This window comes from Toxotes jaculatrix, chromosome 9 (assembly GCF_017976425.1).
Source record: "Toxotes jaculatrix isolate fToxJac2 chromosome 9, fToxJac2.pri, whole genome shotgun sequence".
In the NCBI taxonomy this organism is placed as follows: Eukaryota; Metazoa; Chordata; class Actinopteri; family Toxotidae; genus Toxotes; species Toxotes jaculatrix.
In genome coordinates, this window is record NC_054402.1 from 1,856,902 (window position 1) to 1,883,629 (window position 26,728).

General features: G+C 45.1%; 2 protein-coding genes across 3 annotated transcripts in view; both read right to left on the reverse strand.

Moving 5' to 3' along the window:
• Positions 1 to 26,728, reverse strand: part of LOC121187793 (alpha-actinin-4-like) — a 48,906-nt gene that overhangs the window by 21,190 nt on the left and 988 nt on the right. The window lies entirely within an intron of this gene.
• Positions 7,535 to 26,728, reverse strand: part of zgc:85932 (uncharacterized protein LOC405875 homolog) — a 34,686-nt gene continuing 15,492 nt past the window's right edge. Inside the window, exons 21-22 of the mRNA XM_041047223.1 lie at positions 23,806 to 23,810; positions 7,535 to 7,545 (exon numbers count right to left, since the gene is read on the reverse strand). The gene's annotated coding sequence lies outside the window, so the exon portion shown is untranslated. The remainder of the gene's footprint in view (positions 7,546 to 23,805; positions 23,811 to 26,728) is intronic.

The following is a 26,728-nucleotide window of genomic DNA, read 5'->3' on the forward strand; positions in this document are numbered from 1 at the left end:
CACTTCAGCCGGCCCTTATCAGAGCTTGACCGAGCCCTGTACTCTGCCAGCAGGCAGCCGTCCATCAGGCTGCTCTGGGTCTGCAACCACACGGAAGAAACCTGTTGAATTCTGTTCAGTTAGCTTTTTGCATCGGGGAAAAGTAGCATGCCTCACGGACAGGAAGGTGTGGTGCCGCCATGTGCTTTAAACTGGCACAGACGTGGGCACACAGCATACTGCTCAGACAGAAGCCGACCCACGCTGAAAGGGCACAGGAGCAGAGAACGTTTTCTTCGCTCACACCTTTTCACCATGCTGTGTTTCCTGTTTCCTTTCCTTGTGGCGTGGCTATCAACAGGTGCAGCATCTGACATCTCTGATCTCAGTCAAGTTCCACTTTTAATTCTGGAGACAATCTACTTGTTGAATTGACCGAAGTAAAAGTGAGCTGACCCCGATTCCTGAAGAGGGAGAGCAAACGGGACGAGTGCCAGAGGAGCCTGTTAAACCTGTCCATGTGGCTGCTCTGTGTTGGCTACACCAATCAGATCAGAGGATTTCTGACCTGAGCTCAGGACCAAGATAACAAGCTAATGGCTGTGTGGAGAGAAAAGCTGGATCTCAGTGTTAAGAAGGTTTACATTTTAGACATGAGACCTGTGCTCTTATCCTATTACATAACTGCTGCAGCCACAGTGAAGAACATCTTTTTTTGTTATTGTGCACTAACACATCCACACCTAACACCAGAAGCTGCAGTGTTTCATTTTGTAGCATGTGTAAAGTGATGAGTGTATTTATTCATTAAAGTCTTCACAGGCTTTGATGAAACTGGGTCACAACTTTGATGAGCTCATCTTACAGACTTTTGTTTGTAAAATAATTTCAGCGGTCTCCATTTTCTCTACGGTGCCCACGATCCACACAGAAACCATAACTGGTTTCCACTGATTCCTGTCACTTAATGGAAAATGTGGTGTGTGGTGAGGCTTCAGGTCCTCAGGGTGCAGACATCTTTGTTGTTTGTGTCCAGGAGAAGCCGGGAGTGTGTCTGGAAGTGGTTAAAAGTTGTTCAACGTGTCCCCTTCCATGGCAGATATACAACGGCCTCCTCACTGCTTTACTGCTGCCACAGGGTGGGAAAGAGAGGGAGCCTAACGGGGTCTTATCGGGGTCAGTTGTTTGATCTGTTTTCTAACACATGAACACACACACACACACACATATATATACCTCATGAGTGTGACCCCAACAGTCTTTCAACTCTGATCTCTAACTGGGCCTAAAGGGTCAAAGGTCAAAGGTCAGACAGATATCACCAGTTGAAAAGAGGGGAACACGGCAGCACCTTTAAAATGCAAACATGCAGGCACCAACACAGACACAGGGTTACACACACTGAAAACACACACTGAAAACAAGTTACACAGACTGATGCTGCCTGTCTCACTCACTCAGACACACACACACGCAGACACACACACACACGCAGACACACACAGACACGCACACAGACACAGACACAGACACAGACACAGGGTTACACACACAGACACGCACACACACACAGACACAGACACAGACACAGGGTTACACACACAGACACGCACACACACACAGACACAGGGTTACACACACTGAAAACAAGTTACACAGACTGATGCTGCCTGTCTCACTAACTCAGACACACACACACACGCAGACACACACACACACACACACACACGCACACACACAGACACGCAGACACACACACACACACGCACACACGCACACACACACAGACACGCAGACACACACACACACACACACACGCACACACACACACACACACACACACACACGCACACACACATAGACACCACTCCTTAGACAGGAATGTGCTTAAGAGACAAGAATCGACATCTAAGCACTTACATACATACACCCTCTCACACAGACACACACACCTATCATATCTTTGTATAGCTCACTTAAACTCTATGCCACGGATGAACATACACCAATCATCCCCACACCCAATTTCTCAATGCACTGGCAATTTTCTGATTACGTACGCACCTTAACACGCGCACACACACACAGATGAGGGTGTGTCTTCCTACACCTGGAAGAATGACCCAGGTTGAACACAATGTTAACTGCCGTGCATGACGTCAGCAGTGTGTGTGTGTGCGTGTGTGTGTGGGCGTCTATGTGTGTTTTCTTGATTACACACCCTTTTTTTTTTCTTGCGAACATTGATGAGCTCACTCTTAAAGCAACTCCACGCACTGACAGTCTGAGGTCGTTGTAGCAGCAGCTCGTCATTACTTTACATCAAAACACACACACACACACACACACAGAGTCAGCAAGTAAGACAGGCGTCCAACCAAGCAGGCAGAGACATGCAGCAGGTGAGCTCAGAGGACAAAAACACGACTGACAGTGAAGATTCGATGATGTGATGAAACAAGCCGCTGAAACATGGTGAGACAGACGGAATGAGCTGGGCTGCAGCATCAGTCCTTCACACTGTGCTGCTGATGCAAATCTTAATTTTTGAATTAAGCACAAATAGCCTTGCAAAATATTTTAAAAAAAGAAAGAAATGTCAGAGAGTAAGAGTCAAAGCTACCTGAGGAGGTTGGACTCAGGGAGGAAGATGTGACTCAGTAAAAACAGCTGTGAACAAACCCTCGAGCAGGGCACGTAAATCCCTGCTGCTCCACTGGCACAGCAGAGCATCCAGAAATGCCAGATTTGTTGTACTGACCAATCTCAAGGTGTAAATATGGTGCGTTGTATGAATGTGAAGCATGGGTGTGACACAACATAGTGTCAGAGAAAGAAAAAGCAAACGTTAAACAGCAGCCTGTTGCACCAAAGAGCAGATTCATACTGCTAGTTAAAGGAGTTATATGTGGACTTGCTGGCAGGAGGTACAACCTCAAGGGACTTGGACAAAGCCATACTAAACTGGACCGGCTGTACCAGGCTCAGCTGAGCCAAAACCATGCTGGCCTGGCCCTGTGAATAAAGCTCAGTAACTAGCCTGGTCTGGCCTCACACAAGGCCTCCTATTCTTAGAGGCACGTCAATTAAAAAAGGGCTGTGGCGTGCGGCACAGTAGCACCGCTGGCTATTGTCACACACTTTCTGCTTCAAATGCTCCAGAGGACAGGTTAGTCATAAGACACAGAGCAAACAGGCTCAGTTTAACTGTTCAACACACGTGTACACATTCGTTAACAGGTCCGATTTCCTGATTTGAATTGAAAGTCACAGCTGGACTCTATTAACACCAGCAAACAAAGCAAACCATGAGACAAACAGCATCTTCAAACAGACTCTCCAGGCTCCATCCAATAAACATTATGACAACTCCTCTTTACAACCAAGAAAAAAAAAAACAAATTTGCTGCACGGCAGATTCCACTGCACTCCGGTTCCATGCAGCCCTATTGAAACAACAGTGGTGTAACTGTATATGCAGCCTGCTACCACAGGACCGCTGCTGCACCGGTCTAGTGTCACAGTGCAGGAATACAACACCATCCCTCAGGGGCCACGGTGGGACCTGGGAGGCTTCATGGTACATGAGTGCATGTGTGTTGGACAACTGAAGGACTAAGAAGGAAGAACCAGCCTCGAGTTAAACGAGCGAACCGCTGTTTGGAGATCAACACTCACCAAAGGCCTCAAAAAACATTCAAACACACACAATTGGCAGCATCTCTGAAACGATGAATGATAAACATGAACCAGAATGCACTGCCAAAGCCAAGCGTAGTGGTTCTACAGAGAGAAGAAGAGCTGGCCAAGATGTTCATGTCCAACACTAGTGGTCACCAGGGTACTGCTAATCACCAGTAAAGACAGCGAAGAGGAGAAAGAACGGCTCAGGAAGAGGAGAAGAAAGACGAAGCAGAGCCCTGCTGCACAGGCTGCTCTGGTCTCATTATCCTCTCAAGTCTGGACAGGTGATCATTAACATGTGTGCACAAACGCACACACAGACCGAGGGAGCCTCCCTCTTGCTTCATGTGCTGACAGGTAGTCAGTAAAGGCGAGCTATAATGTGGGGACAATCTTGCACCACAGCGCGCACACACACCTCCCAGAGGGAGCTGACAAACATGTAATTGCTGTGTGCTTCTTGGCTGGCCTAATGCCCTTCAGATATGACATTATGTGAGTCAACAGCTTAACGCTGACTGTTTTCAACAAGCTTCATCGACTGCGTCCAGCCAGACACACAACTCTCCGGAGGAGCCTTAATATAGCAGCTAACAGAAACAAAGGAAAGGGAGGATTAAGGAGGGGAGGACAGGAGGGGAGGGGAGAGGAAATGCAGGGTGGGGTGGTAGGAGATGATCAAGAGAAGAGGGCGGAGGAGAAAAGAGTGAAATGTGATGAATGCGGGAAGAGAGACGACAAACGTGACAGAAAGTGTTAAAAAAAGCAGAAAAGTATGAAACCTGGAAACAGTGTGTGCTAACGGAAATGAGATCAAAGCTTTTAAATAGAACTTTAAAGCAATGATGGGAAATGCTAAAGTGCTCTGAAGCTGGCAGAATAAAAACTTTACTTTTTAAGTAACAGTGCTAAGATATTAATCACTTCTAAAAGTGACTTTCCGCAGCAATGGAGGAGGGTAAAGGAGAGATCGCAGACGAGTGAACAGGGGATTAGGTAAGATGAAAGATGGAAGCTGAGAAACAAGATGGGTGTTTACAAAAAAGCACAACATGAAATGTTGAATTGATGAATAGAAAATGAAAGGGGGAACAGCACTTTTAAGACCAGTGAAAAATAAAATAAAATATGTGGTTTTCCAGTTTCCTCTCCAGGAAATACCAAACCTCTGGATTACTTAGTGTGACTCTCTGACCCTGAGATCACTGCTGCCAGAGGAGGAAATGGGAGAGAGGAGACAGGAGAGGACGAGTCCCTGGACGAGTGTGTGAGCACACTGTGTCCATCACAGGGGAATACAATCACACACAGAGACAACACTAATCTCTTACATGGAATTTAACGGACTGTGTGTGTGTGTGTGTGTGTGTGTGTGTGTGTGTGTGTGTGTGTGTGTGTGTGTGTGTGTGTGTGTGTGTGTGTGAGAGAGAGAAATGATTTCCCTGGAAAACAGGAGACACTACACACACACACAAGCTTCCTTTACTTTCACACATTTCATGGACTAATTGTTCTTTCTCTAAACCAATAAGGGAATAAATAAAATCAGGGAATCAGCAGCAGCCAGGTGTCTTTCAGTGATTTGCTGCCATTTTATAAAAGGAGGGGAGAAAGAAGAGAGGAGAGGAAATAAGGGAGGGAGGAGGGGGAGGAGAAAGGGAGGGAAGGGGTAAAGTGTCAAGTGATGTGGTTATTTGTTCATTTATTTATGCCTCTTCCTGTCTTTGTTGCTCAAAAACAGTCCAGTGTGGAGTCAGATTGCACTGCCACTGACAGGCTGGTGGGTCTGTGTGTGTCGATGTCAGGATCAGCAGAGTCCTCACAAGCTGCTAGAAAACAGTTTGTTTTTTTTTTTTAGTTTTTTTTTTAAACCTGAAAACTTGCACTCACACTTGCAGTTTTTAGATTTTTGCTTGACAAGAATACTTAAAGCTAATTCGTCATCTGCCTGTGTGCTAACATTCAGAACAGAATAAAAGCCTGTAACTGTCACACAGGATCCTCTAACACGCTCTGGTTTCAGATTGTGAAACACATCAGTTTAATTTATGCTCTGGCTTTTTGACAGAAGAAATCAAACCATCCAGAACTTTTTGTTTTGTTTTTTACACAGTGAATCCCACTTCAGCCGTGAAGTCATTTGGCACATAAATCATACACCACCACCACTGCAATAACTAAGTTGTTAGGTCAGTCCCCAAAAAAATTCCAACCCTTTTTTAAGGCCTCTAAATCCAAGGTCATGTGATCTAAGGTCATGTGATCCTGCTGCGTGTCCGTGGAAACTGCCAGTGACTTTGGGGCAAACTGCTCCACTGCACCTCACACAGTTCCAGCGTTGTGTAACTGCGTGTTGACACTGGCCACCACAAATGTTCCTCATGTTCGTTTCTTAATCCAATGAATTGACATTTTAGACTTTGGGCTGACACATTTGCCCACAACTAGGCACACTCAGTAAAAGACTATCTGAAGTTATTGATAAGATATTGAAATTAGATTCTGGGCTTGGTGGATTGAACCACTGCATTCTTGTGCTTCGAACACAGACAAGAAACTCAGACTTTAAAAATATGAATCCCCCAAAGTATGTGTAATCATTCTGGCAAATTCTACCCAGAGTGTTAAGAATAGATGGCATCAGGGTTTTATGGGAAAATCCAAAGAGAGATTTAATGAGACAGTGGGACTCTTCCTGGGATTAAATAAAAGGAAGAGAGGTGAAGACAGAGAGGGGGGAGACTCTCTGAGATGTGTTCTTAAGTCTCTGGTCTGCTATCCTGAACAGGATTACAACAATCCAAGCTTTTATGAACCATATACACACAAAAGTACTATTGTTTTATAGCAGTGGAGAATACAGAGAAGTAAAACATGGATTTATTTGTATGCAAATGTTATGGATTATTACTTTCCAGATGTGTATGGCTGTTGATAAATGAAACAGGTTTTCATAGTCTCGACTCGCTGGCTCTCACTATGCTGTCTTATGTGGAAGACTCCATCCACTTCAGCTGGCAAAACGAACCAAATATTTCTCTTCAAATTAGCTTTTTTTTGTGCCAAGTCTGCATAGCAGGACTGGAAGACAAGATAAGAATGAGCAGAGAAAGATGAAGCGAAGGAGAAGGAGGGAACCAGGCAGAGTCGGTGGATGAACGAGTGTCAACCCTGCTGAACACGACAGGGATTTCAGAAATGCCAGCTATGCTCTTCCTCCCGCTGACTCCCTTTTTAGTACATTTCACTCTCTCCTCCTCCTCCTCTCACCTACTTCATCTCCTTCCCCATCTGGGTCATCTCAGAGCTTTCATACTTTCCTGGGGTGAACAGTGTTAGTACTTGTGTAGTCCAGAAACAGATAAATCACCTTGAAGGAAGAAAAGCAGACCTGTAGAGTACCCTTCCTCCAAAACCTCTACTGGAGAAGTTGTTTGAAAACACAGAATCTCTCAGACACTTGACTGAAGGACATTAAAGTGGATCCTTTGAGTGGTAAACAACTCCACGTCCAGGATGCACAGTCAGGAGTCTGTGACATCGGGTAAGAGTCAGGATTATCACATATTGGAGTACGGACTGAAGTCAGCTTGGATCGACCTTCAAGCTTTGGGTCCATGCTTTTACAGTGTAGTTATCTATGATGGAAAATCTTCAAGTCTGTTTCAAAGATTCTCTTTAAAGATTCTCGTAATTTCAGATTCTGGATCTGAATCTGAAATTATGAGAATCTTTGAAGATTATTTAAAGATCCTCAACTCCTCAACTATCCAATAAGCTTTAGAAAACAAGCAGGATTTCAATTGGTCCTCCTAATGTCTGCCGCTGTTTTTAACCAGGTCCTGTTTAAGGCTTCATGTGACTCCAATCCAAATATTTCTACTATTTTTTTTTATGAGAAATGTTTTCTTTCCTCTATTTTATCTTCCTCCTGTCTCCTTCCTCACCACCTGTGTGGCACGTGATGAGACAAACCAATACAAAGTTTCACGGCAGCTAAAATGGAAGAAGTTGGGTGAGATCGGTTCAAAGAAGCAGTGAGAGGAGAGAAAGGACATGAGACAGCAATCACAGAGGAATCTGTCAGCATTACTCAGCAGTTGTGTTTCCCTCAGTTTGCGTGTGTCTGTTTCTCTCATATCACACCATCACTTCTTTTTCTCGTCAGCCAATCAGCAGCCAACTAATCCACTTCCTGTCTTTAGAGCACAGGAAACGGCGGGGGTGGAGGACGTCCATGTTAATTCTCCAGGAATGCAGTGAATGAATCCAACTGTACAAGATGTAAAACATTAACCCCTGAGCAAGTGGTGCAAACTTGTAATAATCAGCCAGCTGAGGACTGTCAGCCTTCTGTCCAACGACATCACGATGGGCTCAGCTCAGCAAAGTGCACAGGAAGTCCGTAACGTCCTGCCACGCTCTGATGATTCAAATAACCTACATGACTCATGTAGAAAGCTGAGTGAGGTCAACGGCAAAGTCTCTGCCGTTTTTGGGTTCGGCACAGGAGGCCAGCTGTACTTTCAGGACCTCACACCTGCAATTTGTTTCCATGGGCCAGAACCACGGTAGTAAAGTTGACTTTAATTTATGTAAAAGTTGCCCATAAACAGCAACTCTGGACTTACTGGTGGGGTCGTTTTAAAAAATGTTTTAAGTGATGTGGTTTGAGATATTCTGGCCAGTCAACAACTTTTCACACAGGAATGAAAACACGTAAAACCACCAGGGTAAACGACAGTGAGCAGAAACTGAACTGAAAAATGCAGGGCTCAATTTTAACATCACATCTTCAGGCATCTTGGTCACATCATTTGGTGCCGGCGGAGCTGAAGGCATTCTCACCAAACACCCAAATACACCAAACTGCACCAAGCTGTGAAACGATGGTTGGTTGCTCACACTGTGGTTGAATGAAAATGTACTGAATGAAGAAAGCTCATCATCTAACAAGCACACCGTCTCTGCCAGAGGCCACATAACAAATACTCAGTGATTTCACAGGTAAAAGGACACGGATTATTCACTTCACCAGGCAGATATAAAACTCTGCCTCATCAACGTGGAATGTTGTGAATAAAATAAACTTCTAAACAGCTAAAATGGCTAAGATGTTATCACAGGACGTGATAAACACGTCACAGACTCCTCCTCTTACTGAAAACAGTTCTTACTTCTAGAAATTACACCTCAGGCACAAGACAGAGTGGAATAATTCTGTGGTAAAGGTAACAAGGACAGGTGTCGCAATGATTGACACCATTTTACAATTGAGGGCATTAAATGCCGCCCACAAGCAGCAGCTGAGTGACTCAACCAGGCTGTCGTTTCACAACTCATATGTGAGTTTGGAAAGGTTCTCATGCTCTTGAGAAAAAAAACGTGACACACACTGCCATGCATGGCTGAAGCTTACCCAAACGTATCACCACTTCAACTGCTTTTATTCAACCATATTTGATACTTCATGATATCAAAAACTCTTTCAGAAATGTGATACCTACTCCAAACTCCCTGAAATAAAAGTAAAACTCAGCACTAAGCAAAAATAAAAATAGTTTTAAAACTTTTTTTTTTAACGCCACCACTGGGCCGTCAGCGAGGTCTGTTTCTTATCTTGGTTTCAGATAAGGATCCCATTCAGGCACCTGATTGGACCAGACTAACTCCTGGAGACCGACTCAGAGTCATGGGTAGCACCTGGAAACCTTGTGTACAGGGGACACAAGGCGACAAGTGGAAAGAAAAACAGATCATGTCCAAGTGAAATGAATTGAACTTCACGTCACCTTCTTTCCAACAACTGTGGCCTACTTTACTATATGAGGGACCATAGCTGACCCTTGTGCTTGCACCATATTTGATGTAATTAGTTCTGTATAAGTGGGTCAACTCAATGAGTCATAAGCAGAAACTTTATGCAGCGATGACCTTGGGATCATTAGAGACGTGCTGCTGCTGCAAAGGTGTTGCACTTTGACTTCACACTATTCAAGCCTCCGCTTGGCTGCAAATCAAGTTAAATTATCACAAGTCAACAGAGAGCGGGAGAAAGAGAGGGAGAAAGAGAGAGAGAGAGAGAGAGAGAGAGAGAGAGAGAGAGAGAGAGAGAGAGAGAGAGAGAGAGCACTTCAAACAGGACTGTGACTGTTTAACGTCTCCTCTGACCTTGACAGAGTTAACGTTTGCCTTGTTGTCGTGTAAATGTGGCTCCTTCAGATTATTCATTTTTCACAGGAGCTGGTCCGGGCAGCCAGAACCACCAGTAGCCAGAGTGGCATTCCCCTTCTTTCACCGGCCTGACCTCCCAATACAAAACCAGAGCTCTCCAATCACTGAATGAGCTGAGGTCATTATTATTACACCCCCGCTTCTGTGCGTGTGCTTTTTTACATAGCCCCAATCAGGAGTTTGGCAGGCCTGATAGCAGTTGGCAGGGCGAAGCGTCAGCTGTTTGTGTCGGCCTTTTATTAAAACCACTGGCTGAATCTTTCCAGAGCTCCAGGACAGTTCTGCGGTTCTGTTGTTGATCAGGACAGGCAGGAGGAAACGGAATCAGTCCACCAAACCTGGCTTTGCTAGACAGCATACTGTTGTCATGGTGCCAAACCCACTCTGATGGCAGCTCTGGTGTTGGCATTCTCAGTATTTAAGGGTTTTCCAATGCAGGAAAAGCGTGTAAACATGTTTCTGTAAGTACAGAATATGACAGTGACTCGGGCCTGTGTGTTCTGAAGCTGCACACTGACCCTGCTTCTCTGCTGTACAATGCACTTGTCTTTGCCTGTGCAATAAAAACTAAAATTATAAAGTCATGATAAAATAATGTCATGATAATCCCATGATGTGTATTTTCATAAGTGTTATGTATCATCAGAAAAGCCATTAACTGTTTTGCACCATCTTCTTCGCAGTATAACCAATATGCAACTATTATACAACAAATGGCTTCATTATCATTTTAGAAAGAGTGCTGTAAAACTGCAGGCTTGTTAGAGCAACCACTGCTGGTTAACCTTTTTTTTTTCCCTCTTCACACCACTTGGTTCACACACACTGATTATAAAAAACATCTGAAACCAAATGACGGCTGTTAGAGGAAGTAATTGGTCAGAAAAGAGAAGTCATTCGTCTCACAGAACAAATGTGGGAGAGGTGAACTTCTTCTTCTGTATTCATCTGGAGTAATGACATCTTCTCTTCCACAGACACTACCTAATAAACTTGTGAGATATTCAAATATTCTTTAGTGCTGTAACTGATCTTTTCTTCTTCATGTGTCACAGGCTTTACAGCCACACACTGAGGCGCATTTCTGGCTCTACCGTGTGAACGCATCTGACTTTGTGTGAGTAAACTGCACTATAGATAGAACGAGTAAGTGCTAAACTCAGTGACAAAGACAGAGTTACTCAGCGCTGGGTTATTTTAATCATTAAGGGAAAAAAAAAAAAGCGTGTCTACACACCAGAGACACAAGCCAAAACGTGCTCAGCTGGCAGCATCACTTCATCTACTTCTGTCAGCTACAGTAAGTCACACGGCTGACAATTTAGTTACAGAACCAAGGTCACAGCAGGTCGATGCCTGTGCAATGACATTTTGGCCAAAAACGGGGGAATCAGAGGACAGGAAGAAAGAGGGGGAGAGAAAAGAAAGGAAAAGGAGAGGAGGAGAATGAGACACTGCATGGTTTATAAGCGAGTGTGAACAAAGAGAAGGTCGGCAAATACTTCAGAGTTCAGAGTTCTACGTGTAATCTGTGCGTGTGCATGCGTGGTATGAGAAGCACGACATTTCAACAGCTATAAATCTTCATTCTTGGCATTCCCACTAAAACAGCAGTTTTTGTTGCTCATGCGCTGCTGATCTCATACAAAACCTATGACGACGGCCAACATGCATGCACACACCTTCCAGAGAGACAGACAATAAAGAGACCAAAGGCAGAGACACAAAAATATTTCCTATAACAACAAACGCAAATATTAAATGAGTGAATCATGTGACGCTCGAGAGACGAATAAGATGAAGGTGGGAAAATAAATAGGAACACAGAGATGTGTGTGTGTGTGTGTGTGTGTCTGTGTGTGTGTCTGTGTGAGTGTGAAAATGTGGCCAAACAGGAGTTTCAGGACGGCCCAGTTGCCCGGCAGCAGTCAGCATTGTCACGGTAACAGGCTCTTCCTGCCCCTCCTCCTTTCCATCCGCCTTGCGCGCTTTTGCCTTATAAGGCAATGCATTTAACTGCCTGTCACGGCGACAATGGTGATGTAAGAGGGCAGCAAGGTGCACCCCCCGCTGACACACACACACACACACACACATCCACACACTCACACACAAAAATGGACATGCACGGTGACTTGAAAGGAAATGAATATAGAGAAACACACACACACTTTCAGCGTTACACTGTTCCCACTGTACCCTTCAAAGTTACCTGGCTGTATCCATGTCCATGTTGTGTGTGATTGTGTGTGTGTGTGCTATAAAGTGCAGGAATGTGAAACATGACACACACAAACACCTTCCTGTCTCCCCCCTCTGCTTCCTACGAAGCAGCAGAAACAAACAGGAGAGAGAAGAAGAGAGAAAAAGCAGAAAGATGGACGTATCTTCATCAACACTCAGGTCAGACGAAGTGAAGACGTAAAAGAAGTTATAAATACACAGAAGGTGACTCTAAAGAGAGCTGCTGCTCTGAAACAGCACCTCCCAGCTTCCTGCCCGTGTGCAGGAGACTCAGGTCAAACACTGTGTCAACAAGTATGTGTGGCTAAGGGAGTGTATGAATGTCCTTAGATGGCCTTGACTCCCATTTGGTTAATTTTAACACCCTTTGTGTTTGTGTCACTCAATTTTAGGAAGTTTAGAGGTCTTCGGGAAGTCCCATATCAGATTTTTGAGCTACATTTCGCTCAATTCAAAACTGAAATGAAGAAACAAAGCTGTATAAACCTGCAGATTTCAGACTGAGAGCTGTCATTAAAACTTATTTGACTAAACCAAAGATACACTGGAATTTGGGGGTGAAATAACAAAAGCAGGAAAATATTTATTAAAACAAAAAGTGGGCATGAAACACATTTGCCTCCATTCTGGCGGGTAAAATCAGAGATGAGATCTTATATCTCAATCATGCAAACTGTTTCCAGACTTTTCAAGGATTTCCTGATGCTGCGAGTCATTAAGAGAGAGGACGGAGGGAGGAGACCTCGTAAAGGAACTGTGAGGGCCCAGTCCCAGCACAAGGAGCAGCACATTGTTTGTTCCTCTGGGTTTCCGGTTGTTGATGACCCGTACAACACACACACACACACACACGCCTACACACACACACACACACACACACACACACACACACACACACACACACACACACACACACACACAGCCAAAACCACCCCCCTTGGTCTAGCTCTGTCACACATTCCAGAGCTCACCCTGCCCTTTACGGCTTCATGACTCACTGGCCCTATGCCTGTCTGACACATACACAATCGAGCGGATGTCGAGGCAAAGCAGCATGCAAATGGACATTAATCAACTGCTGAGAGTGTCACATCAGACAGACAGGAAAGTTCAGAGTGGCGGTCAGGGATTCCCAGGCAGTTGTTTTAAATCTTTTTTTAAATTGTTGTCTCCTCTCTTAGTCTACGGAGACCGGAAAGTCCACATTTAGTTTGTTAGGTCGGCTAACAGTGGCACAGGACATTAAGGAGGGAAGGAGCTACTACATATCCTAACCAACACGAACAATGCAATGCACCTCTTTAAAACAGGAACAGATTGACTGTGCAATAAACCTTGTTTAAAATATTGTGCAATACCGCCTGTGAAACATACCTCTGTTATCACCATGTGAAATATCTTTGTACGATCACTCTGTGAAAAATCTCTTTACTATGTGCAATATCATCGCATATACTGAAAGTGACTGGGTGCCTATATTAGGCACTTAAGCTTACACTATATATCTATATGGTTTATATGCACAAGAGTTCCAGTGTACATGTACTGCAATGTATCTGTGCAAATGGCAAAATAAACTTTATTCTATTAACAGTCTCTTGTTCTTTCACTCTTAGGAGCAGAGTTTACTTCTCTGTCCTTTTAGAGCCATGCCCACAGACGCACAACTTGCGAAACCTAAAATGGTTACATGGCGATGATCATGAATCCACACGCTGGCCAACGCCGCCCAAACACACATTTATGCATCAACACACTCCTCCCACACTAACCTAAAACCTTAAGTTGATTTAATGCAGTGATCCTCGTGTCCCAGATAGACGCATGCAGACTCAAGCAGAGCTCTTAAAACACACACAAACACACACAGGATGCACACACAGGACGCACACACAACCCCCCTCTGAGCCCCTCCGGGTGTGGGGCTCAGTCATGGCAGCTACCACTGAGCGCAGGTCGGGTCTGTGGGGGGATCACAGTTCCAGGTCCATATAATCCCCTTAAACTGACTTTAATAATATAGCAGCCTCCCCTCCTCTGCTGCATATGGAGCAGTCCAGGACAGTGAATCAGTGACAGTCTGATCCTCTCAACCACTTTCTGTCCATCTGCATACAAGACAAAGTGGACAACTGAACAACCAGCATTAGTTTAGGATAACCATCATTTACTTGACCACAGACACATACCATTATACCAACACCATATATATTGATATCATGAAATTGGAAAAGAGGAAGACATGAAAACGCCGAACTTCCTCTTGCACCTCTTCACACCTCGGTTTTCTCAAGGCTCAACAGCCCTCAACTAGCTTCTTCCAACTCACTGACATTTCTCTTCTAAGAACTAAGAGACTTGTGTGGGTGAAATCAACGCTGGCTTCTCAGCTTTCACCATAGTTCAAATGAGGATCTCACAGATTACAACAACCTGTTCTACACCTCAGTATTCAAATGAGATTTTCAGTTGCACCACACCAGTGTTTGTCTGGCGCTGGTGTTAATTTGGCAACATTCAGTTCTGCTGTGGTTGCTGATCAGTTCAGTGAGCGAATCCTGATGAAGACTTTGGTGACTGCACGATACCACAGTAGCACCACGTTCATGCTTCAGGGCTGTTAAGCTGCAGTATCTGATTTTTGGAAAGTTTAAAATCCATCTCAGAACCTCTTGTACATAGTACGGACCTTCCTTCATTAAAAACACTTTCATTTTTACTGTTTACCATTACCTCTCTCTGTCTTTCTCCACATCCTGCTCCTCCTTTAAAATAGATTTCACTGCTTCCTGGGTGTAATGTGAAAGACTTCTTTCAACTAAAGCAGAGACTCTTATTCTAACAAAGCGCAGCTGGAGACCTGCACCACTGCAGCTGTAAAATATGTACACGCCTGTCACACTGAAGGCAAAAATAACACATCAGTCCCATGAACGTGATAAAACAGTGCGTTAGCACAGAAACTGTAGTCATACTGCAGTGGCAAGCTCAGCAGGAAACACGCGCATCGAGCCGTCATGTCTCCACAGCAGCGGTGTCAAAACCAGAACGCTCGGCTCATTCACATGCCAAAGACAGAACTGTGGTGCTCCGAAGCTGCTGCAGGGTACCAGGGTCTGCGTTAACTCCACGTGCACGCCGCCGTGCACTCCCTCCAGTGCTGTGAGTCAGAGGAGGGCCAACAGAGGAGTCTTTGTTAACGGAGGGAACGGTAGCTAAATAATCCCCTGCAGGCTAGCTTTGATTGGATCAGACAGGATAGTAGGCTCGTGGCCGATGGCAGAGAGGGCAGAGGACTTCCCTGACCCACATTAAGGGCAGGCAGGAAGACGGCTTTCTGCTGCGGCCTTCACCGTATCTTCTTCCTCAGTACTCCAACGTCTCCACCTCAGTACAGAATAACTACTCTTTTGCTGTATTTGCAGTATTTCAAATGTTTTTTTTTCCTGGCATTTCCACTGGGGTTTACTTTATGCAATAACTGAACATAGTGGTGTCAGGTGCATTACTCACAACCATTTTAATGCCACTTATATGACAACACAGACAAAACTGGAGACAAATTATTCCCTGTCTTGTACTTTTATGTAATATACAGCAGGGCTGATCTGCAGTCGCCTGGTCCTCTGGTCCATTAAGGCGAGGATGAGACTCACAAACACGCAGTGACCCGTCTGTCTTCATGGCCTGACTCAGAGGCCATGCCAGACTGTTTGCGTGTGTGCTGACTTTATATTTGAAAAAAGGAAGGATAGAAACCACAGAAACCTCAGAGCGTGCCTTCCTTCCTTCCTTCCCTTCCTACTACGACTCCCAGAGGGATGAATACAGCGCCGCAGTCACTCTTCAACACCATCTTCTTCTCAGTCTATTTTTCCTTCCCCTCTGAGGTGAGATTTATTCTTCACCTCTGAGCTGTCGATCAAAAATCAGGATTTGTTCAGCTCCATAGTCAGTATCTCATCCTCTCTGAGGGCTGAATGTGTGATTATGGTACAGTCTACATTCAACAATCATTCTTCCATCAATACTGTATCCACACACAAACATTTCACCATGAAAATAACTATTGCTGTTACTAGGTAAAACTTAAGTGAAGTCACAACAACAGAAAAGCACCGGGGAGGAGGAGAAGAATCCCCCCGCTTTCCATTTTTGTTTCAAAGCCTGAGGCCAGCAGCAGAAGCAGCGTGTTTGGATCGTCTGTCTTTTCAGCTGCATAAACTGGCAGTGAACCTGCAGTAAGTGTTTATCAGCCATCTGTCTCAAGCTCTCTGCATTTCTCTGCTCGCCTGCATGTGAATCTAAATGCAGTCTAACAGTTACAGGCTGCATAATCCCCACAAAAAAAAAAACATGTTTGTCTGCCTCTGTCTTGATTTCTATCCCTGTTCTCTGCAGAATCATAAAGGATCATATTGTTTTTAAGCTTAAACAGAGCCAACATGTTCAAACAATATATGAATACACAATTTCAAGTCTTAAGGTATTTGTGAATAATCATTGAGCTCAAACAATGATTTAATATCATTCCTGAGCCCTTCTTTGTGCTGTAAAGCCCTACTGTCCACCCGTATGTCTCTCTGCAAAAGCTCTAGGCTTGTAGTCTCAAAGGGACCAAGCAGAACCATGAAAGACAAAGACAAAAAACAGATTGAAGTTATGAACAGGCCCCAGGCTGGTCCTGGAGATCCCTGACCAAAAATATATCCCACAATACAGACAGAAGCCCCAGAGCTGAACTGCTAAATCACACAGACACAGAAAAACTATTTGGCATTGCAGCACCAATGGTCAAAAGCAAACTGGCCAAGTCCTAAAAATAGTAACACACACTCCAGTTCTCCTCTTTTGTCTGAGCCTGTTGCCTTAACGACTCTGGCAAAGACTAGAGAAATGCAAGGGAAGAAATAAACGTGGAGAGTCAGAGGAGGAGAGGAAGAGTGTTGCGTGGGATTATCTGGTGAGCAGAGCGTCCTCGCTATAAATGAGTGCAGCGGAGGAACCTGAAGGCCAGGCACAATCAGTAAATATTTAATGCTGTTCTTATGTGCACTGAAACCAGCACGGGGCTCCACTGATACCCGCTGACACGTTTCTGCTTCAGATGTACAGAGAATGTTTCCAAGTTTGAATTCCTGATTTTGGGCTGTGATTATCAGTCTCACATTAACATGGGTCAGTTTTACAGATTAACAGCCGTCAGTGTTTATCAGGTTTTCAGGTTTCAGATATCAGATCGTCCTTTGCATTAACGGAAGTGAACCATTTTCTGTTTCTGGTTATTTGGGCTTAACAGAAGGAAAAATGATTAGTTAGCATTAGCAGAGATAATCTATAGATTATCATATAGATAGATCTATAGAAGGCATGAACGTAAACTTCATCTACATCTTTTCAAGATATTCACTGTTATATCTCACAGAAAGGCAGGGTTTAAATAACTGTAAGTACACAGTCCATTGTGTCTGCTGCGTGTGTGTGTGTGTGTGTGTGTGCGTGCGTGCGTGCGTGTGTGTGTGTGTGTGTGTGTGTCACAGTAGGCCTCTCGTCTTCACCTCTTTGCCCAGTGCCCCAGTTTGAAAGCTGTTAAATAATACAACAGGAGCTCGCTGAGGAAATCAGAGACAGCAGCACAGGAAACAAACACTCACTTAGTTTGGATCATCTGCCCCATCTTCACCTGTGTTACAACGTTTTAAAAGCCACCGTGACAGATGGAGGTTTCTTTCTCGAGACCACAACAAACACGAAGCGATGCCGACAGATCTCAGCAGCCTCATCAGATGATTCCCTGTCAGGTTCAGGAGTTCAGTTCACTTTCGATGCTGCAGGTTCGTGTTAGATTTTACAACAGAACAGAGCAAGTGCTTTGGAATGGAAATGTCAATAAGTATGACCATGTTACAGATGAGAATAAAATCCCAGCGAAGCTAACTGACGCTGGTGTTTACAAACTGACTACAAACAGGACTAAATAAAGGTTTTCAGAAACAGAAATGTGCCCTCATCAAAAATACATCCTGTTTGGAGCCATAATAAACATTGCCGCTTTACAATCAAAGCTCTCCAACAGCCAGATATTATAAGGCTTTTATTGTGAAGTAGCTACAGATTTCTGAACATCCTGTATAAAGACATCTCACTGCACCTTCTCACCAAATCTGTTTTCAGACAGGAAACAATGTTTAGCAACCACAGGCAGCTAATCTGATAAAGATGGGAACGTGACAAGACAGCAAAGTCTGCAGGATCTGAGGATTATTAATCTGCTCGGATATCTCTGATGCAAACACATTAAGTTCCAAAAGTACTGAGATCTGATGTCCACCCCTAGAGTTAATGTGCATAAGTAGCATGCACATTGTTGGGGGGGGGGACTTGCAGTGACAAGTGTTTGGTGAAGAGCAGCAGATTATCAGGGTATCTGTTTAATGCTGGTCTAATTGTTTCAGAGCCCAGAGGTCTGATCTGCGACCACAGCTGTGCGACTATCACACGGAGGTAGACGAGTGTGACAAGTGGTGCTAAACCCCTGATCCAGCCGAACGTCCCCTCCAGATGTCTGCTCTGTGTGTGTGTGTGTGTGTAAGCATGTCCCAGATGTAGCATGACGCCTTACCATCCCAGCTCACCCTTTGTTACCAGACTACCACGGCCTCTCTCACTCGCACACACCCACCCCGGAGGGAGAAGAACCTGTCTAGGTGTGGCCATGCATGCAGATATCCATCAAGGTTTATTCCACAGAACAACAATATTATTAGAAGGACGTTATTTGCTTTTAGGATCCTGAGCAGCCTCTGGAAACACTGAAGAGAGCAAGCTAAGAAAATAAATGAGCTCTGCATCAACTCTTTTTAAGTTTTCAACATTCTCACATCTTATGGGATGTTACAGCTTCCATCAGTCTGTTTATGGCTTTTTAACCAGTGTCTCTGATCAGCTTAATACATCTGATCACACTTCTTCGCCCTGTTCTCTAAATTCACTACCAATCTGGAAAATGAAGCAGAAGCCACATCCATAAATATCGTTTGTGTCTTTACATATCATTGCCTACACCTTCCTGTTCACCTCAGACACAGATCAGATCAGCATTTAATCTGGTCCTATGAGCAGGGAAATAATCTATGTGTGAGTGGAGGTGGTGGTGGTGTGGTTGGGGTGGGGCAGATATTGCTGCAACTGTTTAATAAACACAACGCCTGCTCTTAAAAAAAGACAAAAACACAGATTGGCACCTTAAAACCTGAGGTACTTTGAGAGTCATAGGGAAGTGAAGTTGATGAGGGTTGAGCTCGTTATGAGGAAAGCAGAGGGTCAAAGGCTGCTCCAGTTAGCAATGACTTCCACTGATTTGGGGCATTTACAGATTAGAACACGAAAGGTCACAGCTGAAGCAGCAGAGGCCAAGATATCCTGACATTTAGTCCATGGTATGGAGCATGGCATCACTGCATCACTACATTTCCCATAATGCCTAGAGCATCTTTTTGATAGACTTGACAAAGAGAGCCACAAGAGTACTATGCAACTGTTTTCAGGGTGAGTGGTACACTGAGCTTTATATGTAAAATCTTTGAAGAGAGAGGGAACACATGAACTCATGAATATAGTTTTTAGCTCTGTGTTGCAATGGCACATTTCTCTTTAAGTCCTTGCAGTGTTAGCTCTATTGAATTGAACAATGTGGGCTACAAAGAGGGAAGCTTTCAGTGGTGTGTGTAGTTCTGCAATTCCTTGCAATATCAAAATAACACCAGTAATATAAGAATACATCTTCACGCTCTGGTTGCGAGCAGCACCTAAAACGCATGCATTTACACACCCACCACCACCTATATACACCTTAAAATGCTTTTTACAAGATAGACAATGCATCCGTAGTCTCCCAGGAGGAAGGAAGGCTAATGTGTGCATTATCTTCACTTCTAACTTTTGAGGACAGGTCGAAATAGCATCAGCAAGAACAGGGTTCCGCTTCTTGTTCTTCTGCTTCTCTGATAAAATTTGTATTGAATCTGAACACTCGCTCGCTCTCTCAGCTGCAGGATGATAGCAGAGCTCTGAAGTGGTGTTTCCAAAAATACAGAGCCCTGCAGAGCACTGTGGTTCAGAACAGAGAGGCTGCAGCCTCACATACATGTATGAACGCTATCTGCACCGCGCAGCCATGGAGACAGGAGAGAGATGCAAGGGCCAGTGGAGAAATTCAAAGACACAGCAGGTAACTGTGTCACATATTTGGTACTGATATCTTTTTTTGAAAGCATGCAGTGAGTATGCAGTTTCACATCGTTTTAGGCAAGATCCTATTTTACCGCCTTAAATTTCTCTCCTGATGAGTGAACTGCAGCAGTGGATGCAGTACGACCTTCTTTATTTTTTAGCATCATAACTGCAGCCCAATTAGACACCTACAAGCAGTGGGTGTGTGAGGTTACTGTGATCCTTCCACTTAAACACGACTGAAGCGTTTGTTTATGAGGAACTTGCTGTGAGCAAAGCTGAACCGCAGCTTTGTGTTTTTCTATTGTTTCTCCTGTTTATTTCCCTGTATGGTAAATGGGCCATAGATGATGCACAATAGCTTTAGGAGAAATCTTCATAATCAGGTGCTCACAAACACAAACACACACTCGTGCATGCAAACACACACTCGTGCAGTAGGTGAGGACATGAGACGTGCCTGTGTTTGTTTAAGTGCACTGTGTTTACCAGCAGCCTCAGGCAGACAAACCCACAGCTATGTGACTGGGGGGGGGGGGGCTCACTTTCAAACTGCAGTCACCCCCCGCCCCCCTCCCCAAGAACCACAATATAATGGTGCCACCACCCATCACACACATAAACACTGGCATTTAAACACATACACACACACACACCCCACATCTAAACACACAACCCTTTCTTATGACTGCTTTCCTACAACACTCCCTCCAACACTGGGTCTGTATTACAGCACATGTATTGTAACACAGAGGAATGACACAATCAGAGCAGCCACTACGTCTCTGCTGAAAAACAGCAGCTTTGCCTTCACATTCACGACAGCACATCAACCACTTTTTCCATTAACTGTTTCATCCAAACATGGAAACATATGGAAACATATGGAAAAATATGAAAAAAAGGCTGTGAATGAATCAACTGTGTGAGCAATGATCAGTTTGATATCTTTACTAACTGCTAATTCTTTCAACCCAAGCAGCACCTCTGTGGCTTCAGTGTGAGGAGCACCACCGGCAGTGGGTCCTGAGTCCTGAGGTCAACAGAAATACGAGACAGAGAAACTGCCAACAACTGTTTTTCACGCAACGGAAAACGTATCAAAATGCAGAAAAAAGTCAGTATATTCCTTTACATCCCTTTGTCGAGGACACACTTGAGGACGTGGGGGACATGGGGGGTCGGGGGTGGTGGGGGTCTGAGCTTCAAGCTAAAAGCAACAACATGAATACTGGCAGCCAACCAAAAGGAAATGCTTCGTCCCTGTTGTTGCCAATTTCAATTCATCAGTGGGAAATACCATTTACTAATCCTCATAACTATGCACGATAGGCCAAGAACAAAGGCTAAGAACAACCACAGTTAGTGAGAGAGCGAAGGTTATGTCAGTCATAAGACGAATCCGGGGACTCATGACATTCGGACGCACCAGAGTCCTCCTCACTGCCCCAAAATGCAACGCCTTCCTCACACACAAAGAGAGAGGGAGAGAGAAACAGACCGTGAAGAAATCTCTTTGAAAGAGAAACACATTAGGCTTCACCACCTCGACACACAGGCCTACAGCCGACCAATGTCAATACCAGCCCTGGGCTACGCGGTGGCTACGATCTCTCAGCTGATTGGACCGTGTGTTCGAGTTTGCTCCCTGGTGCGCTCGGCAACTCTGGCCTGCACTTTGAACTCGCATGCCACAATAGAAGCAAAGTAAATGGTTCCAAAGTGCAATCAATCACAGGGCGGTGATGTCTGAACATTTCTGCACACAAACATTTGGAGCAACAATTGGCGCCATAACTTCCGCCACACTGTGACGGCTGGAAACTCATGCTTCTCCTCGGCAAGCACCCTCTGCCCCCGAGGAGGATTCTCCCTCTCGTCTCCACCGCACTGACCACATCTGCAATCCTGCAAAGCCCCAACTCTTTTTTTCCCCCCGTCAGGCAAAAAGCAGGACACCCCGCCCCCCTTCAGTAAAAAGTCGCCTCCCACTAGCCTAACAGACTATAATGGGCCACCAAAGGAATGTCTCCCCCTGCTCGCTTGCTCACCGCCACCAAAAGCAGAACAGAGAAAGAAGGGGGGGGGGGGGGGGGGGGTAAACTGAGAGGGGTTACATTCCTCTCTGCTCTGTCCTCTCGCTGGCTGTCTGCTTGACTGGCTCGTTGTTTAGGTCCACAAGCTGATTCTGGATCACAGTCAGCTGAGACGGAGGGCTTTCCCACAGCTGACCTGGAATCAGCTGGCAGTGAGGGAATGACCAAAGACTAAACTTCCATTATCTCACATTCCCCAACGCGCACAGACAGCTACTGTCACAGTGCGAAAACTTTATTCTCTGAGTTCTTCTCTGTTAAAATAAACTGTCCACCTGTGGAGGAGGAAGCTATATGCAGCGCAGCCTCTGAAAATGCTCTTGGTTCATTATGATTAAGGCTGTAAAATTAAAAATATTTCAGATAAACATCTGTAATCGAGGGGCAGGACTCACTGACATCTGCTTTAATTCAGCATCGAGTATCCACCACATCCCAGTCAGGTTGGTCCTGCTACACGGGACCAGCCAATCACACGCATACACAAAGATAGACAACCAATCAGAGCATTCTTCTTGTATTCTCTGCAAACAGGCCATTGTCTATTGTTGCAGGCTATTTAGTCAACCTTCCTCAAACACTTTCAGCTCCCTTCATACTTTTAAACGTTGTTTTGGAACAGGAAGACGGGCTGGGAGAAAACAGTGGCCTGGCATCTTATCGCGCAGCCGGATCTTAGCCAACGTAGTGACGACTGCAGGATGCATTGTTTGGTCCATTTGTCCTGACAAAAATGTCACTCACAGCTCGTCCCGAGCCAACCCAGGCCATCTGAACTGGCTCCGCCTGCCTGCCAGCCAGTCACACAGAAGGCATCTGAAAGTGGGCGATAAAAGAACAAACTAACATTGTGTCCAGCTGCCCACCTTGCAAGCAATGGAAAAAAAAACATTGGTGTGTGTGTGTGTGTGTGTGTGTGTACAAGTCAGGGAACTGGCGCAAACAAATCCATGCTGCTAACTCTGTGACATCGGAGGACACATCTACAGCGACAAGGGTGAAAAAACACTAAAGAGCAGACTCGGAAAAAAAAGTGATTTATTTTGCAAGAGAAACTAATTTCAGGTGAGTTTAAAGAAAATAATCCCAACGGAGCACCAGAATAAACTGCACTCACTGACCATCTGACAGACCATGCAAAAGCACCGAAAAATTATCACAAGTTAAATCTAATTATCCCGTCCACCCCCTCTCCATATTTCCATCTGCTGTAATTGTTAACTGAAAGGTCTGTTCAGCTGTGAGTCCACATCGCCGTCCGGCTCCAATCACTTCTGTGCAAACAGACTGAGATGGCTGTCAGTAAAGGCAAACTGAAGACAGATAAACATCAGACTGATCCTGCCATTGTAACACAGCTGATTTATGTGAGGAAGTGTTCTACAATTAGTGCTACACGCTCGTGATACAAGCTGAGGGAAGGGAATAAAAACATTACCACTCAGACGTGAATCCACAGCTAAATTCCTCTTGTAGTCTTTTTTTTGGCAGCATATCTGGTTTTCTGCAAATACCAACACTGTTAGGATTTGCATGCCTACCGCGGGCAATTCACTCAGTTGCATTAGTTGCATGATTGGCAATTATCTTAAGTTTTATCTTTTTTGGGGAACTAACCCAACGCAGCTGCATCAGAGGGGAAAAAGGGAACAAGTGCTAATCAAATGAAGTCGATCACCGTGGATGCCGGCAGTTCCAGGCCCTTTGGCTCGTGTGTTTTACTGCTTTCCTTGTTTGCTCATCCACCCACCTCGCTGCACTTTCTCTCTGCCTCATGACATGAGAAATATGTGCGGCTGTCGCTGGGAAGCAGGATTTGCATGTACTGTACTGCCACAGTGCTGAGAGTTACAATCAAACCTCTGGTGGCGTCACCGCGTACTTTGACATGTTCCAACGTGCAGTGGATCCCTGGGCACAGAGAACGACTTAATAACATGTTTGTCAGGGGAGCAGCTTCGCCTGCAACAAACTGCAGTTAACTGGACTCAGCTGGGCTCGGTCCAGGTACTCTGGGGTGTTGAGAAATGTTGCTCAATGTACAAAAACGGACAACTGGAAACACACTGAAAGGACAGACTCTGCCTCTGCCAAAGAAACACAGACTCACACTGTACAACTCTGTCCAGCGCTGAAATCTCCCAAAGCAAGTTATTCTTATGCAGAGTGAATCTCTCGTCTCCACGACGAGGAAACTTTAGGAATTTTATTCAAACGGAGCAAATAAAGTAAAAGCCTGTCTGCTGCCACATGTCTTCTTATGAGCACTGTCATTTTAACTTCACATCTGCAATTTTATTTTCCTTGTTTACTGAAAAGATAAAGAGATGAGCCATGTCTGTTTAAACATCATCTGCTAAAGTCCTAATCCTTTTTTTCCTTTGGGGGGGGGGGGGGTGAACTGTTCTGAGTTCCAATGTGAGGGAGGAGACCGGGACATGTCACGTCGACATGTCCCGGTCTCCTCCCTCACTTTTTCCTGACTATCTCTCAGCTGTGGACACCAAATAAAGGCAGCAATGCCAAAAAAAAATCCGAAGCACTGCTGCCTTTTTCCCCTCTTGTATTACTCAACATGGTAAATGTGCAAATGTCAGCATGATGGGAAACTCTGCCTCCGACAAACTGCTCCTGTTTTTCACCTTACGGACTCACCCCTCACACGCTACAAGGACAAACCCAGTCCCACACTCATTATATCCACGTCTCTCTTGATATTCCTGCAGGAGGCATTTACTCACTTTTGTGCGATAACTGGCACAGTGAGCGTGAATACACCGCAGGAATTTGCCCTCGGTTCCCCCGACTCACTGCGGCCAGCGCAGCTCAAGCTTGGCCGTGGGACATGTCCCCAGCCTGTTCTCTTCCCAATCAACCAAACACTTATCAGAACCCACTGATGAGCGCAGATTCTGTAACGCAGAGGAATGGAGCTCAGCCCAGGTTTGCACAACAGGCCTAACTCTGTTAATGATTGCTGGTTAAATGATCCTCTTAAAGAAACTTTGACCCGTATGATCTCAAGACAAATATGCAGAGCGTCCACACAGTCCACAAACTGGCATGAGGTACCAACGGAGGAGTGGACCCGCCAGGTTTGACAATCAGCTGCAGGAATGTCCGATGCTGATGGCTAAAACACTGAGTGGCCTAATAAAAATGCACAATTCAATGCTCGGCATGCCGTCACACCACTGGAAAGTATGCCAGTCATCTCACTAGTTAGTGAATAAGACAGGGTGCGTAGCCTGGTTAACACTGCACACACACTGCACACACCCTCTCAACCATTCCACACTGTTAAGTAATGGTTCTGCAAATTACCCAGTGTTCTACTGCCTCTCCACACCCTTATGAGAACTCAGAGGGTAAAAAAAAAAATACTGTTGTGTGCTTTAGTGTTGTAATACACATGTAGACATGACATGTGGAGTAAATTTAACCCTCAAGACCGTGTATGTGTCCCCTTTGTCCATTTCCACCTTGGTCCAGTAAATATTAGTGGACAGTTCTCACTGCCACCTGAGGGGGAAGACAACACGAGCACAGGTACCAAAGTATTGCTCCAGCTCAGAGGTATCTATTAAAAAAGCAGGGGGAAGAACCAGGGGACGAAGAGAAGTTAGATGGAGAGTTGAAGAAGACGGTGGAGGGAGAGGGGAGTTATGTTCATGACAGCGGGGGAGACGATCGGGGGAGTATTAGGCCACAGAGCAGGACACTGCCAAGGCCGGCGCACCACATGGTGACAAGTGGCTTAATGTTATCTGGTGTCTAAAAATGTAGTGGAATATTCCTGTGGCTGGTTAAAGTGAGCAGCACAGCAGGTGGGTGTTTAGTTTCTGTGCAGTGACACGAGGCTACAGAAACTGTCCCAGGGCTGTGGGACGAACAGGAGCATGTGCGACTGTCACAGCAGACAGAACCACTGCCTGCATTTCCACTGCTCGTGATAACTGTCTTAAACTCTTATGATCTGAAAAAGTTGTCAACCACGTCAGGAGTTTCACCAGCAGACCGTGGGGTTTCAGCTGCTGTGCCACAACAGAATCGGTGTCTCACTTCAGTGAAATATGGTTCAGTGTGGACACAATGGAGCTAAACTGTCTCCATATCGGCCCTGAACGCCGTGTTATCGGTCACATTTTCCAGTAGTGAGCAGCAGCAGCTGAAACTCGCCTGGCTTCAGTCAGTCTTATCGGCCCCCGACCGACCAACCAACCGACCGACCGACCAACCAGCCGAGCCGAGCTGGCAAG